The sequence below is a fragment of the Bos taurus genome, chromosome 10 (genome assembly GCF_002263795.3).
Source record: "Bos taurus isolate L1 Dominette 01449 registration number 42190680 breed Hereford chromosome 10, ARS-UCD2.0, whole genome shotgun sequence".
Lineage (NCBI taxonomy): Eukaryota > Metazoa > Chordata > Mammalia > Artiodactyla > Bovidae > Bos > Bos taurus.
The window spans coordinates 15,918,208-15,932,679 of record NC_037337.1 but is presented as its reverse complement, the minus strand read 5'-3'; positions in this window follow the sequence as shown (position 1 = coordinate 15,932,679).

Genomic DNA, 14,472 nt, shown 5'->3' with positions numbered 1-14,472 from the left:
CTGGGCTGGATGAAGCACAACCTGGAATCAAGATTGCCGGGAGAAATATCAATAACCTCAAAATATGCAGATGACACCATCTTTATGGCAGAAAGTGAAGAGGAACTAAAGAGCCTCTTGATTAAAGTGAAAGAGGAGAGTGAAAAATCTGGCTTAAAACTCAGCATTCAAAAAATGAAGATCATGGCATCCTGTCCCATCACTTCATGGAAAATAGATGGGGAAACAATGGAAACAGTGACAGACTTTATTTTCTTGGACTCCATAATGACTGCAAATGTTGACTGCAGCCAAACATGCTTGCTCCTTGAAAGAAAAGCTGTGACCAACCTAGACAGCATATTAAAAAGCAGAGATGTTACTTTGCCAAGAAAGGTTGATCTAGCCAAAGCTATGGTTTCCCCAGTAGTCATGTATGGATGTGAGAGTTGGGTCATAGAGAAAGCCGAGCGCCGAAGAATTGATGCTTTTGAACTGTGGTGTTGGAGAAGACTCTTGAGAGTCCCTTGGATGGCAAGGAGATCCAACCAGTTCATCCTAAAGGAAATCAGTCCAGAATATTCACTGGAATAGGACTGATGCTGAAGCTGAAGCTCCAATACTTTGGCCACCTGATGTGAAGAACTGACTCATTGGAAAAGACCCTGACACTGGGGAAGATTGAAGGCAGGAGGAGATGGGGATGACAGAGGATGAGAAGGTGGGATTGCATCACCAACTTGATATACATGAGTTTGAGCCATCTCCAGGAGTTTGTGATGAACAGCAAAGCCTGGTGTGCTGCAGTCCATGGGGGTCACAAAGAGTCAGACATGACTGAGCAACTGAACTGAACTGAACTGACCAATCACGTGTGGGGCCTCCAGCAATTGAAACCCACCTTATACACGTTTAACACTAAGAGGGCTGCCTCCCCGCTCCCCCGTGGTCAGGACACTACAGAGGCACTTCTGGTGGGAGATGGCCACCCTAGCAAAGGATTCCTAAAGACCCTTCGATTCCAAGAGCTCAGCTTTTCCTCTCAGCTCAGTACAGTTGGCCCCCGGTACCACCTGGAGCAGCTATAAGTTGGACTGCTCCATTTCTTGTTTGAAGTCATCAGAAAACTAGCATATTGACACAGGGCCCTGGGAACAAAGTGGGCTTGTTTTTGCCCCACCTTGGTCATACACGGGATGTGGACAAGTAGGCTAAAGACACCAAGGATTTCAGTTACTGCAGCAACAATAAAGTTTCATCAGGGAGAAAGCAAAATGTGCCTGCTTGGCTCTAAAGACTCACAATGTTTATGAACCTTCTGTGACTTGGCAGAGACGGCAAGTGGTGGCAAACACACAAATGTGGAAATATTAATAGATGTGTGGCTTCGTGACTTGGTTTTCTCTACAAGGTTGCTGTACTTTTATAGGCAAAGACTTGCTCATACCTCTCTCCTGTTAAACAATGCCTCCTTCAGCCCTTGACAGGCTTGGAAAGAAAGACAGGGAAGGAGAAGAAAACTTGGTTTTGCTGTGTTCTTGCCTGGGGTGATCCCTGGGTATTCCTAAATATGATCTTGTTTAAGCCTCATCATAACCCCCAAAACAAGCATTTTCATCATCCCAATTTTACAGAAGAGACAAAGGCCCAGAGAAGTCTCCTGACTTGCCCAGAGGTTGAATGATTAGGGAGTGTTATATCAATTATACCTCAATAAAATTAGAAAAAAAAATATAAATTTAGAAAACGCAAGCAATAGGAAATTTTAAAAATTAAATGCTCTTCCCCCGTATTCCTCTCCCAAAGGCAATCTTTCCAACATTTTCTTGGGATTCCTTCCAGTAAAAAAGAACATATGTAATCTGATATGTATGACTCAATTTTGTTTTTACACAAATGGAGTCGCCTGATACTCCTGCAGCTTACTCTTTTTTTTTTTTTTTTTTTTATTGTTTTTGACCCAGTAACCCATCTGAGAGAATCCTTCCATTTCAGCACAAAGCCATCCACATTTCTTTTTCTGAACATGTAGGGTTCATATTCTTTGCTCATTGGCAAATCTGATTTGGGATCTTTTTCTTATCAGACTCTCTATAAATTGGTCAGTTCCTGGTCAACTTTGTATGCTCCAAATGTTTCCCTTGTTTTTTACTGTTTAATTTCAAATCCCTGGAGGTCTTTCTTGTTTCTAGAGGTAGTTCGGACGATTGCCTCACATGGACTATGGACATGGCGGAGAGGAGCTGTATTGCTTTTCTATTGCGGCTGCAACAAATCTCCACAGATTTAGTGGCTTAAAACAAATCAAATGTAGTGACTTACAGTTCAGGAGTCTGGATGCCTAAATAGTGTCAAGGGCTGTGATCCTCCTTGAGGCTGGGGGAGAATCCACTCCTTCACCTTTCTCAACTTCCAGAGATCAACTTGTTTATGGTCCTTTCCTCCACCTTTGAACCCAGCAACGTAGCATCTTCTTTCCTCTCAGGCTTCTGCACCCATCCTTACATCTTTTCTCTCTCTGAGATGCTTATCACCTCTTTATAAGGATCCTTGTCATTGCATTGGGCCATCCAGATAATCCAGGGTAATCTCCCCATCTCAAAACCATTAATTTAATCACATATTCACAAATTTCAGGCATTAGGACAGAGAATCTTTGGGATGGGGACGGGAGGAATTATTCAGAGAAAGGGAAGAGGGAGGAAGAAGCAATAGTATTGCTCCAAAGCAAAGCACAGCTCTCCCTCCATCTCCAGAACTCGGGAACACACTATACTTGGTGTGACCTAAGCCTCATCACAGACCTCTTCTTGCAACCCTACCTAAACGGAGACACCCTTACTCTTCAAGGCTTGTCACATCACCATGTCTGTTTCCTATCTGCCTCCTTGCCATAGGGCACAGGAACAGGTTATGGAAAGCAGATACCCGTGCTAGGAAATTAACTCCCCCAGCTGAGTCTTCCCCTGTCACCAGGTTATAAGCTCCTGGAAGTCAGGGGTCAAAGCCTAGGCTTTTGTTCAGGGTCTTCCCTGGTGGTCCAGTGGCTAAAACTCCATTCTCCCAGTACAGGGGGCCCAGGGTTCCATCCCTGGTCAGGAAACTAGATGCCACATGCTGCGACTAAGAGTTCACATGCTGCAACCAGAGCAACTAAAGATCCCATGTGCTGCAAGGGAGACCTGGTACAGCCAAATAAATACGTAATTTTTTTAAAATATTAATTTCTAGGCTGTTGTTGCAGCCCAGCACCTTGAATGCAATTGTAAAGAAAAGGAAGGAAAAAAGGAAGCGGTATAGGGGATGTTGGGGGTGAGGGTGGGGGCAGCTGCTTCTCCCAGGCCCAGCAGGTCTCCCTGCTAAGTCCTGGGCCAACGCACTCTCTCCCTCCTCACCTGGGTTCCCCCTCCCCTGGGGCCCAGCTTGACTCCACTAGCCCCTGGGGTGACTGGGTCTTCTCAGAGGACAGGGCCCGTAGGCAGGTCCTGGAGCCACCTGCGAGCAAAGACCTTGCAGGAAGATCGTGCCCTGTTTTCTACTTAGGTGAACAATGGAAACATGAGAGCAATAAAAACATTTACCATGCAGTTGAAGCTCTTTGGGGATTCTGCTGGGAGCAGGATGAGGGGAGCAATGGGCAGTTCCCGAGGTGGGGAGGAAGTTCTGCTATTGTGTCTTGTTCAGGTACTTCATCTCAGAGGCAGGGGAGTTGATAGAATGACTTCTCAACATTTCTTCCAGCCTGACATGGTCATAACCTCCACATCCCCAGCCCTGCAAAGCTGCCTCAGCCTCTTACTCTGAAACCTCCAGCCTTGAGACTCCTTGGGCAGATGGCCATGGAATTTTTTACCTCGTGATTGTAAAAATAGCACATACCTCTTAAAATGACAAACTCAGAAAAACACAAATAAGCAGGAAAATATGATAGCCATAATCCAGATATTCAGCAGGAACCATAGTTTCCATTTAAGCCTATTTCCTTTTGTGAATTTGTAAGTCCTGTAAAAGGCTTCTTTCTGGGGTCTTCTGGGAGTTCAGTTCAGTTACTCAGTCATGTCTAAATCTTTGCAACCCCATTGATAGCAGCATACCAGGCCTCCCTGTTCATCACCAACTCCCGGAGTTTACTCAAACTCATGTCCATTGAGTCAGTGATGCCATCCAACCATCTCATCCTCTGTTATCCCCTTCTCCCACCTTCAATCTTTCCCAGCATCAGGGTCTTTTCAAACGAGTCAGCTCTTCGCATGAGGTGACCACAGTATTGGAGTTTCAGCTTCAGTCCTTCCAATGAATATTCAGGACTGATTTCCTTTAGGATGGACAGATTGGATCTCCTTGCAGTCCAAGAGATTCTCAAGAGTCTTCTCCAACACCACATATCAAAAGCAACAATTCTTCAGTGCTCAGCTTTCTTTATGATGCACCTCTCACATCTATACATGACTACTGGAAAAACCATACCTTTGACTAGATGGACCTTTGTTGGCAAAGTAATGTCTCTGCTTCTTAATATGCTGTCTAGGTTGGTCATAACTTTCCTTCCAAAGAGTAAGCGTCTTTTAATTTCATGGCTGCAGTCACCATCTGCAGTGATTTTGGAGCCCCAAAAAATAAAGTCTATCACTATTTCTACTGTTTCCCCATCTATTTGCTGTGAAGTGATGGGACCAGATACAATGATCTTAGTTTTCTGAATGTTCACTTTTAAGCCAACTTTTTCACTCTCTTCTTTCACTTTCATCAAGAGGCTCTTTAGTTCTTCACTTTCTTCCATAAGGGTGGTGTCATCTGCATATCTGAGGTTATTGATATTTCTCCCAGCAATCTTGGTTCCAGCTTGTGCTTCTTCCAGCCCAGCATTTCTCATGATGTACTCTGCACATAAGTTAAATAAGCAGGGTGACAATATACAGCCTTGACGTATTCCTTTCTCTACTTGGAACCAATCTGTTGTTCCATGTTCAGTTCTAACTGTTGCTTCCTGACCTGCATACAGATTTCTCAAGAAGCAGGTCAGGTGGTCTGGTATTCCCATCTCTTTCAGAATTTTCCAATTTGTTGTGATCCACACAGTCAAAGGCTTTGGCATAGTCAATAAAAGCCCAGTAGATGTTTTTCTGGAACTCTCTTGGTTTTTCTATGATCCAACGGATGTTGGCAATTTAATCTCTGGTTCCTGTGCCTTTTCTAAATCCACCTTGAACATCTGGAAGTTCATGGTTCATGTATTGTTGAAGCCTGGCTTGGAAAATTTTGAGCATTACTCTACGAGTGTGTGAGATGAGTACAATTGTGCGGTAGTTTGAGCATTCTTTGGCATTGCCTTTCTTTGGGATTGGAATGAAAACTGACCTTTTCCAGTCCTGTGGCCACTGCAGAGTTTTCCAAATTTGCGGGCATGTCAAGTGCAGCATCATCTTTTAGGATTTGAAATAGCTCAACTGGAATTCTATCACCTCCACTAACTTTGTTTGTAGTGATGCTTTCTAAGGCCCACTTGACTTTGCATTCCAGGATGTCTGGCTCTAGGTGAGTGATCACACCATCGTGATTACTCAGAAGACCGTGAGGAGATATGCAATGTGTCTTCTGGGAAGAGGGTGTCAGTAGACCAACTGGCTGCCTCTGTGTGTCCCCAGTGATGCGTGCTGCTTTCGTCCCACCCCCCACCACTCGGGATGGGCTTACACAACCTTCCTCTGAGGTGCCTCTGGGCCCTTAGGGAAGATTTCAGCTCCATACTGAGTGAGAACAGATCTGGGGTTCTATTTGGTGGGGGTGGGAGGGAAGGTGGAGTAGGCTATTGCATGAACCTCCCCAAAGTCTCCTACTTGGAGAGGAGACCTCTTGACCCCTTTCCTCTCTTCCTGTTGCCCCTCTGACCTCCTTCTGCTCAGAAATCCAGCTTATCCTCTTCTGGGAACGACCTCTCTTCCTCAAATGAGGAATTCTTAAAACTACTCCTATGTCTCCCGCATTCCCAGCCTCTGGCTTCAAATGACCAAGTCTTTTCCCAAGCTGTCAGCTATTTCTGCTCCAGAGAGGAAAAGCTGGTTTTCCTGGGAGGTACTGTGCAGGGGGCAAACGGGAGCCCTGTGTTCTGGGGTGCAAGTGTGGGAGGCAGGGAATGGGGGTGGTCTTCCATATAGCTGCTTCACCCAACAGTACATCTAAGAAAGAACCTACCTCCCTACACCAAGACTAATTTCTTCCAGGAAAAAACCCCACAACCATACAAATAATATTTGACCTACATAAGAAATTAATATTCTTCCCATTACTGTACTCGTAACTCTATTTCCTGTGAGCAAACACCCTGACCTTATTAGCCCAAGAGAACATTTACCTTCTCCCTGTCAAGGTTAGATGACAAGATATCCTTCATTAACTTGACAAAAAAGCATATGGCTTTAATTGCTTGGAAGAGAAATAGGGGTGGGTGTGGGGCGATGGCAAGAGCAGGGTGACAAGTCTCCTTTCACTCTATCACACATATCTTTAACAGACTTGAAATCATAACAGTTGTGTAGCCTGCTTTTTTTTTTTTTTTTTTTGCAATATGGTAAGCATTCTCCCACATTTTAAAACCCTCTCTAAATACATTATCTTATATAAACCCCATTTTAAATGATGGTATAACATTCCACTGTAGAGCAGAGCACAGACTGGATTTTTTAGGGGAAGAAAGTCAGTGTTTCCAGATTATTCTTGCTAAAATAAATCCTTATGAAGCCTAATAACTAGCTTAGGAATGGCTGGAGACTTTCCAAATAAATTGCTAATACGGAAGAGCCTTTTTAGATTGGGAGTGAGGCTCTAAGTTATCAAATGGTGTACAGAAGGTATTGATGCCAACCCTGCTGTAACCACATAAGCTGGGTCAAGAAACATATCAGAGGAGGAGCCAAGGTAGAAGTGTTAACCAGATACAAAAGACACATTACCTGCCTGATTGACAGCAGCCACCAATCTGTCCCCAGTGAGCAGAACTGGAGACATTTCATCCGGACACAGGCAGACTGTTGTGTTGCTGGATAGGGGTGGACAGGCCCGGGGCCAGCATATTTCTTACTTTGAACTCTGACCACCTCTGAGACTGTGTAGCCCTTGGTTCTCAACCCTGACCACATTAAGGGAAAAAACAAAGAAAATCCCCAGGACTTATCACATTCTGATCAAAGAAAAAAAATTGATCTTTTTGCTCTGGAGAATCCTAGAGAAAGACAATGTTCTTTGTTCATCCCCCCCCCCCGCCCCCCCCCCCCCCCAGTTTCATTATCCAAGAAAGCATTTCTGGAGGCAGGAAACAGGGGTGGGCTCTAAGACCTCTAACTGGCCCTCCCTTCCACCCCGGGGAAAATCAGGAATCTATGTTCCTTAGGCAGAGCTTGGCAGGAAACACTGGGATATCAATAACTTTACAGAGCATTTTATGCCCAGGTTTTTTGTTTGTTTGTTTTTAATCTTGCAAAGCCTGTTTTCAGGTCTCATCATCAGTGAGACTTGGTGAATGAGACAGGAATCTTGAAGTGGCAAGAACTCTGATTCTGGTTGCCTCAGGTCTTCCTGGAGGTCTCCATCAGACTTTAATCCAGATACTTACAGAGGACCTTCCAGGGAAGCAGTAGGGAGCTCACTGTCCCGTTAGGACCCCCTATGCCCTTCCCAGAAGGCCAGCCTAAACAGAGTTGGCTTGGGACACAGCAGCAAGCTGCAGAAGAAACCCAACTCCACATTCAGTTCAGTTCAGTCACTCAGTCCTGTCCGACTCCTTGCGGCCCCAGGGACTGCAGCACGCCAGGCCTCCCTGTCCATTGCCAACTCCTAGAGTTTACCCAAACTCAGGTCCATTGAGTTGGTGATGCCATCCAACCATCTCATCCTCTGTCGTCCCCTTCTCCTCCTGCCTTCAATCTTTCCCAGCATCAGGGTCTTTTCAAATGAGTCAGTTCTTTGCATCAGGCGGCCAAAGTATTAGAGTTTCAGCTTCAGTGTCAGTCCTTCTAATGGTTACGTCACAGATTCCCATAGCCTGCCCTGAAATAGTCCACCTCCTCCTGGCCCTCTCCACCACCCCTCCTCCAACATCTAATCAGCCAGTAAAAGCTATCAACACGCCCCCCGTTTGTCTCCAATCCACTTCTCTTCCTGCCTGGCACCAACTCCCCAGAGCAGAAGCAATCTCCTCACTGGTCTTGTCATAGTTGTTGTTCAGTCACTCAGTCGAGTCCAACTCTTCCTGACCCCTTGGACTGCAGCATGCCAGGCTTCCCTGTCCTTCACCATCTCCCGGAGCTTGCTCAGATTCATGTCCATTGATATGGTGATGCCATCCAGCCATCTCATTCTCTGTTGCCCTCTTCTCCTCCTGCCTTCAGTCTTGCCCAGCATCAGGGTCTTTTACAATGAGTCGGCTCTTCACGTCAGGTGGTCAAAGTATTGGAGCTTCAGATTCAGCATCAGTCCTTCCAATGAATATTCAGGGTTGATTTCCTTTAGGATTGACTGGTTTGATCTCCTTGCAGTCCAAGGGACTCTCAAGAGTCTTCTCCAACACCATAGTTCAAAAGCATCAATTCTTCAGTGCTCGGCTTTCTTTATGGTCCAACTCTCACATCCATACATGACTACTTGAATAACCATAGCTTTGACTATATGGACGTTTTTCAGCAAAGTAATGTCTCTGCTTACTAATACATTATCTAGGTTTGTCATGGCTTCTCTTCCAAGGAGCAAGTGTCTTATTTCGTGGCTGCAGTTATCATCCACAGTGATTCTGGAGCCTGAGAATCTAAAGTCTGTCACTGTTTTCATTGTTTCCCCATCTATTTGCCATGAAGTGATGGGACTGGATGCCATGATCTTCATTTTTTGAATGCTGAGTTTTAAGCCAGCTTTTTCACTCTCCTCTTTCACCTTCATCAAAAGGCTCTTTAGTTCTTTGTTGTTTTCTACCGTAAGGGTGGTGTCATCTGCATATCTGAGGTTATTGATATTTCTCCTAGCAATCTTGATTTCAGGTTGTGCTTCATCCAGCCCAGAATTTCGCATGATGTATACTATATGTAAGTTAAATAAACAGGGTGACAATATACAGTCTTGATGAACTCCTTTCCCAATTTGGAACCAGTCCATTGTTCCATGTCCATTTTTAACTGTTGTTTCTTGACCTGCATACAGGTTTTGCAGAAGGCAGGTAAGGTGGTCTGGTATTCCTATCACATAAAAGAATTTTCCACAGTTTGTTGTGATCTACACAGTCAAAGACTTTAGTATAGTCATTGAAGCAGAAGTAGACATTTTTCTGGAATTCTCTTGCTTTTTCTATGATCGCCGGTCTACCAACCTGCAAGCTTTCTGCCTCAGTCTGTTCCAAAGCCACAGACAGCATAGGCTTTCTGTGCTGAGAACTTCTGATTTGAAGATGGCGAACAGTTAGCAATCCTCCTTTCGATTACTGGAAACAATCTAAAAGTGAAAAGGAACTGAGAAAGGAAAAACTCCATTTTGAGTGCAAGTAGGAGATGCTTGAAACACAAAATAGGTAGAAGAGCTGCCGCCAAATCAGAGGCACTCAGGTAATTCCCTGGTGGTCCAATAGTTAGGTCTCCATGCTTTTACCAGGTTCAATTCCTGGTCAGGGAACTAGGATCTTGCAAGATGCATGGCACAGCGAAAAAAAACAAAAAAAAAGCAGAGGAAGTGGAGTGAGGACAGTTTGCTGCAGAGTCTCAGGGACAACCTGCAAAACACTCATCGGAAGGCAGAGGGCACACCTGGCGGTGCACTACGGAAAGCCCTCGTTTGCAAGAGCAGGAAGCAGGCGCACTTGCTGGTGGCTTGAGTTCTGCTGGCCCAGGACTAAGTGAGGCATCGTGCAGGCAAGCTGTTTGCAGGAAGTGATCTGTCTCTGTGGCAATAGGGGAGGAGAGGCTTTACACTGGGAAAAGCACCACCACTGGCTGGAGACAATTCAGGCTGTGGTTGCTAACATTAACCCTGGGTCATAAGGAAAACTCAGACCACCTAGAAGGCGGCCTTGGCCACTCTCAGACAGAAGGTCCATGGGAAAGGGAAAAAGAAATCACCTGCTCTAATGATGAATCATCTAAACAAAGATTTGATAAGAAAGAAGGAGGGAGAAAAAAGAGCAAACAACAGCAAGGCAAAGGAGCATCAAAAAAAAAATATTGCCACAGAGCATATGAAAATTCTAGCCAGAAAATTAAGAAAACATAGTGAAGAGACCTCAGGAAAGAGATGGAAACAATAGGAGGAAATGAATCCTGAGCTGACAGAGCTCAGGGAAGAAGTGGAAGAAAAAAAAAAAGTTTAATCTTCATTCTTAAAAAGAAGTCTAAAATCTGAAGGAGAAAAAATTACTGTTAGAAAATCAGTAAGAGATTTCTGGTTCAAGATGTTGGAGTAGAAGGATGTGTACTCATCTCCTCCTCTGAGAGCACCAAAATCACAACTCACTGTTGGACAACCATCTACAGGAGGAACTTACCAAAAAAGATACCCCACGTCCAAAGACAAAGAAGAAGCCACAGCAAAAGTCATTAAGAGAAAGCAAGAGAAAAAAGGGAAATCAGAAAATTAAAAGAAAATAGAGAATTAGAGAGAAAATGATAGAAACAAAAGACAAAGACGATCTATTGTATATGCATTCAATACCTCTGAAAGGACGCAGAAGAAACTGGTAACATGATTTGCTTTTAGGGAGGAAAATTAAGTCATGGGGGTCAGTGGACGGGTGGATGAGAGGAGGGCAAGGATGGAAGGGAGAATTCTCGGTCTTTTAACATTTTGACCTGTATGAACGTATTAGCTCCTCAAAAAAATTCTCACTAAGCAATCCTTACAACCCCCCAACACACACACACACACACACACTCTCTCTCTCTCAAATCTGATTGTGTAATTCTTTTCACTTAAAACCCTACAATCAAAAAAAAACACAAAACCCTACAATCATTCTCATCAGTGTTAGGATAAAGAGCATACATTTCACAATGGTTTATTAGTAGGGCAACCATAGAATCTACTGCCCAACAAGACATTAAAAAAAAAAAAAAAAAAACAAACCATAATTTATTTGGTTGTGCTGGGTCTTAGTTGCAGCATGCGGGATCTAGCTCCCTGACCAGGGATGGAATCCAGGCCCTCTGCATTGGGAGCATGGAGTCTTAACCACTGAGTCACCAGGGAAGTCCCAATAGCTGCACTTTTGAGGTTGAAAGGAGATGAGACAGATGTAACCCGAGACTAAGGTCACTTATAAGGCAGGTACTTACTGCCCTTTCCAGTCTCAGTTCTCACCTTCCAGCCCTTCTCACCCTAGCCATGCTCCAGACCTCCCCACACATGGGGCTCTCCCTATTGTAGTGTCTCTCTCCCAATCCCCCACTGTCTCAGGGATGAAGGATGATCAAAATGAGGAACTTGCTGCCTCCAGGCTCTCTGGCTCTGCCCAGGAATTGGGAACCAGGCTTTAGCATACAGCTGCCTGCCTGTGTTCAAGATGAAATGTCTTCAGATCTCCACCCAGGGACAGACTGATAGCTAGCTCAGGGAATGTGTCTTTTCCATCCTAACTTTTAAAAAATTAATTTATTGGGCTGTGCCAGATCTTAGCTGTGGCATAAGGAATCTTTAGTTGTGGCATGGGAACTCTTAGTTGTGGTATGTGGGAGTTCCCTGACCAGGGATTGAATCCACACCTCCTGCGCTGGGAGAATGGAGTCTTAACCACTGGACCACCTGGGAAGTCCCTTTGCATCTCGTTTTATACATTTACCTTGGCTCCTCCTTGGCTCCACTTCCTGTGCAGAGCCAACTCTGCAAGAAGACCCTTCTGTACCGTATCAGCCATGCCTGGCCTCAGTACCTTCTGTGCACAGCTGTGACAAGCTGGAGCCACACTGCCAATCTCCCAGCACGAGCACTCACTAAGCAATTGCTCTGGAAACTGTGTAATTCCCAGGGTGTAATTTCCATTAGCAACTTCATTTTAAAATCTCATCAAGCCACCAGGTGCTACCCCAGCACTCCAATAGGCAAACACCCTAAGAACTCCCCCATTAAAAGACAAGGAAACGTTTTCCTCCTTCAGCTCAAGATTTCTAAAATTGTTACATCTGTACACGTGGCCTTGGAGGAGAATTGAAGAGGGAGAAGTTCGGGGTCCTAGGACACCTGGGCAAGAGCACGGCTCTCTTCTTTTCCTGTGACTGGCCTCTGAAGCCCCACCCACTCTAAGAAGTTGAAGGGAAGACCCCCCCAACTGGCCTCAATGTTTTGCCTGAAAGTTTTGTCTCAGGTTCAAAGGGTTTGCTAACAAAATTAGCCACTTTTACATACAAATAGATAATACAGATATTTATTAGAGAATTATCTAGCTTCCTTTCAACATACTAATGTTAGGGGAAGCATACTGATTGAAACCGCCCACCCTGGCCAGGCACCATAGCAACCATTTGCATGAGTTGTTTTATGACAGGAGATCCTGATAAGTAATACGGAACTAATAAGCCACCCCCAACCAGAAGAGTTCCGGAAAGGTCTACAGGAGATACTGCGTGTCTGTCCACTTTCCAGAATCCCTCTCACTAGCATCCATCTTGGCTGAGCAATGTGTGCGCCACCAGGAAAGACTCTGAATTAGAATGATTGGCCAAAGACCACCCGGAAACTAATCCCATCACCATAAAACCCGAGACTGCGAGCCACGCGGCAGAGCAGTTCTCCTGGGTTCCCTTACCCTACTGCTCTCCACCCAGGTGCCCTTTCCCAATAAAATCTCTTGCTTTGTCAGCACATGTGTCTCCTCCGACAATTCATTTCCAATTGTTAGACAAGAGCCCAGTTTCGGGCCCTGGAAGGGCTCCCTCTTCCTGCAACACTAACATTAAAAGAAAAGAGAAATAGAAAGAGCAGAGAATACATCACCAAATTGGGTTTTGACCAACATCCAGACTCAAATAGCACTGGGAAGTCCTGTGTCACAGCACATCTGAAGTCCCATTTGGGAAAGAGTCCCAGGCAGCATGTCCGCTCTGCGGGTGAGACTTCCAAGATTGCAGTTCAGGGTTCCTGCTTCGAATCCCAGGACAGAGGCAAACTGATGGCATCATCAATCTGTCACCAAAATGCACGCCTGGTTTCATGTTAATGCTGTTTGTTTTGTTGTGTAAAACTTGGAATGTAGTTAAGCCTGGGGCTTGGTTGGCCAAGGCCCCGCCAGGGTCTCAACAATCTCAAGATTCCTCACCCATCTTAACTCTGGTGCTGCAAGTCTTGCACTCACAGCAGGCAGTCACTCCCAGTCAGGGCAGTGTCCAGGCAGGTTAGAAGCAAGGTCAGAGGCCTGCCCTGCTTTGTCTCTGAAGCCTAAACAAGACTATTCATTTAATTTCCCTACACTCAGCTGAAGCTAGCCTCATCTCTCCCTCCATCAGCATTTTCATGAGGATCAGAGGTGACATAACTGAAGCTGCAAATCCTGCACGTTGCATGTAATAGGTGCCGTGATGGTTGTTCCCCACCTTCTGCCTTCTGGTATCCCTCATCTAGAGAACTTGATTGTGTTGTCAGGACTTCTCTACAGCATTACTCAATAAACTGGAATCCGCAGCCCTGCTGATTGGGACACTGGTTTGCTGGGAATGGAACGGTAGTGTTGACATTTGCAGAAAGCTTTCTTGCTAAACTTTAAACACTGCTGGTCTAATTCAGCTAGCCTTGCCTGCTAGTGATATTCCTATAGCTATGATGGACACGCTGAGTTCTATCAGACGCCCGGGGAGAGGGCAGGATAATTGGCTCCTTTTAGAGTTCCAGTAAAGTTAGATAGACACCAAGTCCATTTTACCAGGAGGGGAATTAACATATATTGAGTGTTATCTGTCTGGCACATAGGAGGAATTCGATAAATATCGACAAGCTGAATAATGTGAAGGAATAAATTAATTAATTGCACAGGCCAGGATGAAGTATGCATTTTTACTTCATACTGTTTGTCTTGCCAGGTATGAATGGCAAACTTCAAATGTTGATGTATTTATTTGGGTGCAGTGGTATGTCAGGCCGTTTGCTAGGTTCTAGGGACATAACTATATATAAAACCAAGCCTCTCTGCTTTCTGAGATATCTCAATGCAGAGAGGGTGACAAAGAAGAAATGGGAGTATTACCTGTATTAGTCAGTCTCCTGAGGCTGCCATAACAAAATACTATAGACTGGACAACTTAAACAGCAGGCATTTATTTCCCCACAGCTATGGAAGCTGGAAAGGGTGAATTTAACTCAGATGACCATTATATTTACTACTGTGGGCAGGAATCCCTTAGAAGAAATGGAGTAGCCATCATGGTCAACAAGAGAATCTGAAATGCAGTACTTGGATGCAATCTCAAAAACAACAGAATGATCTCTGTTCGTTTCCAAGGCAAACCATTCAATATCACAGTAATCCAAGTCTATGCC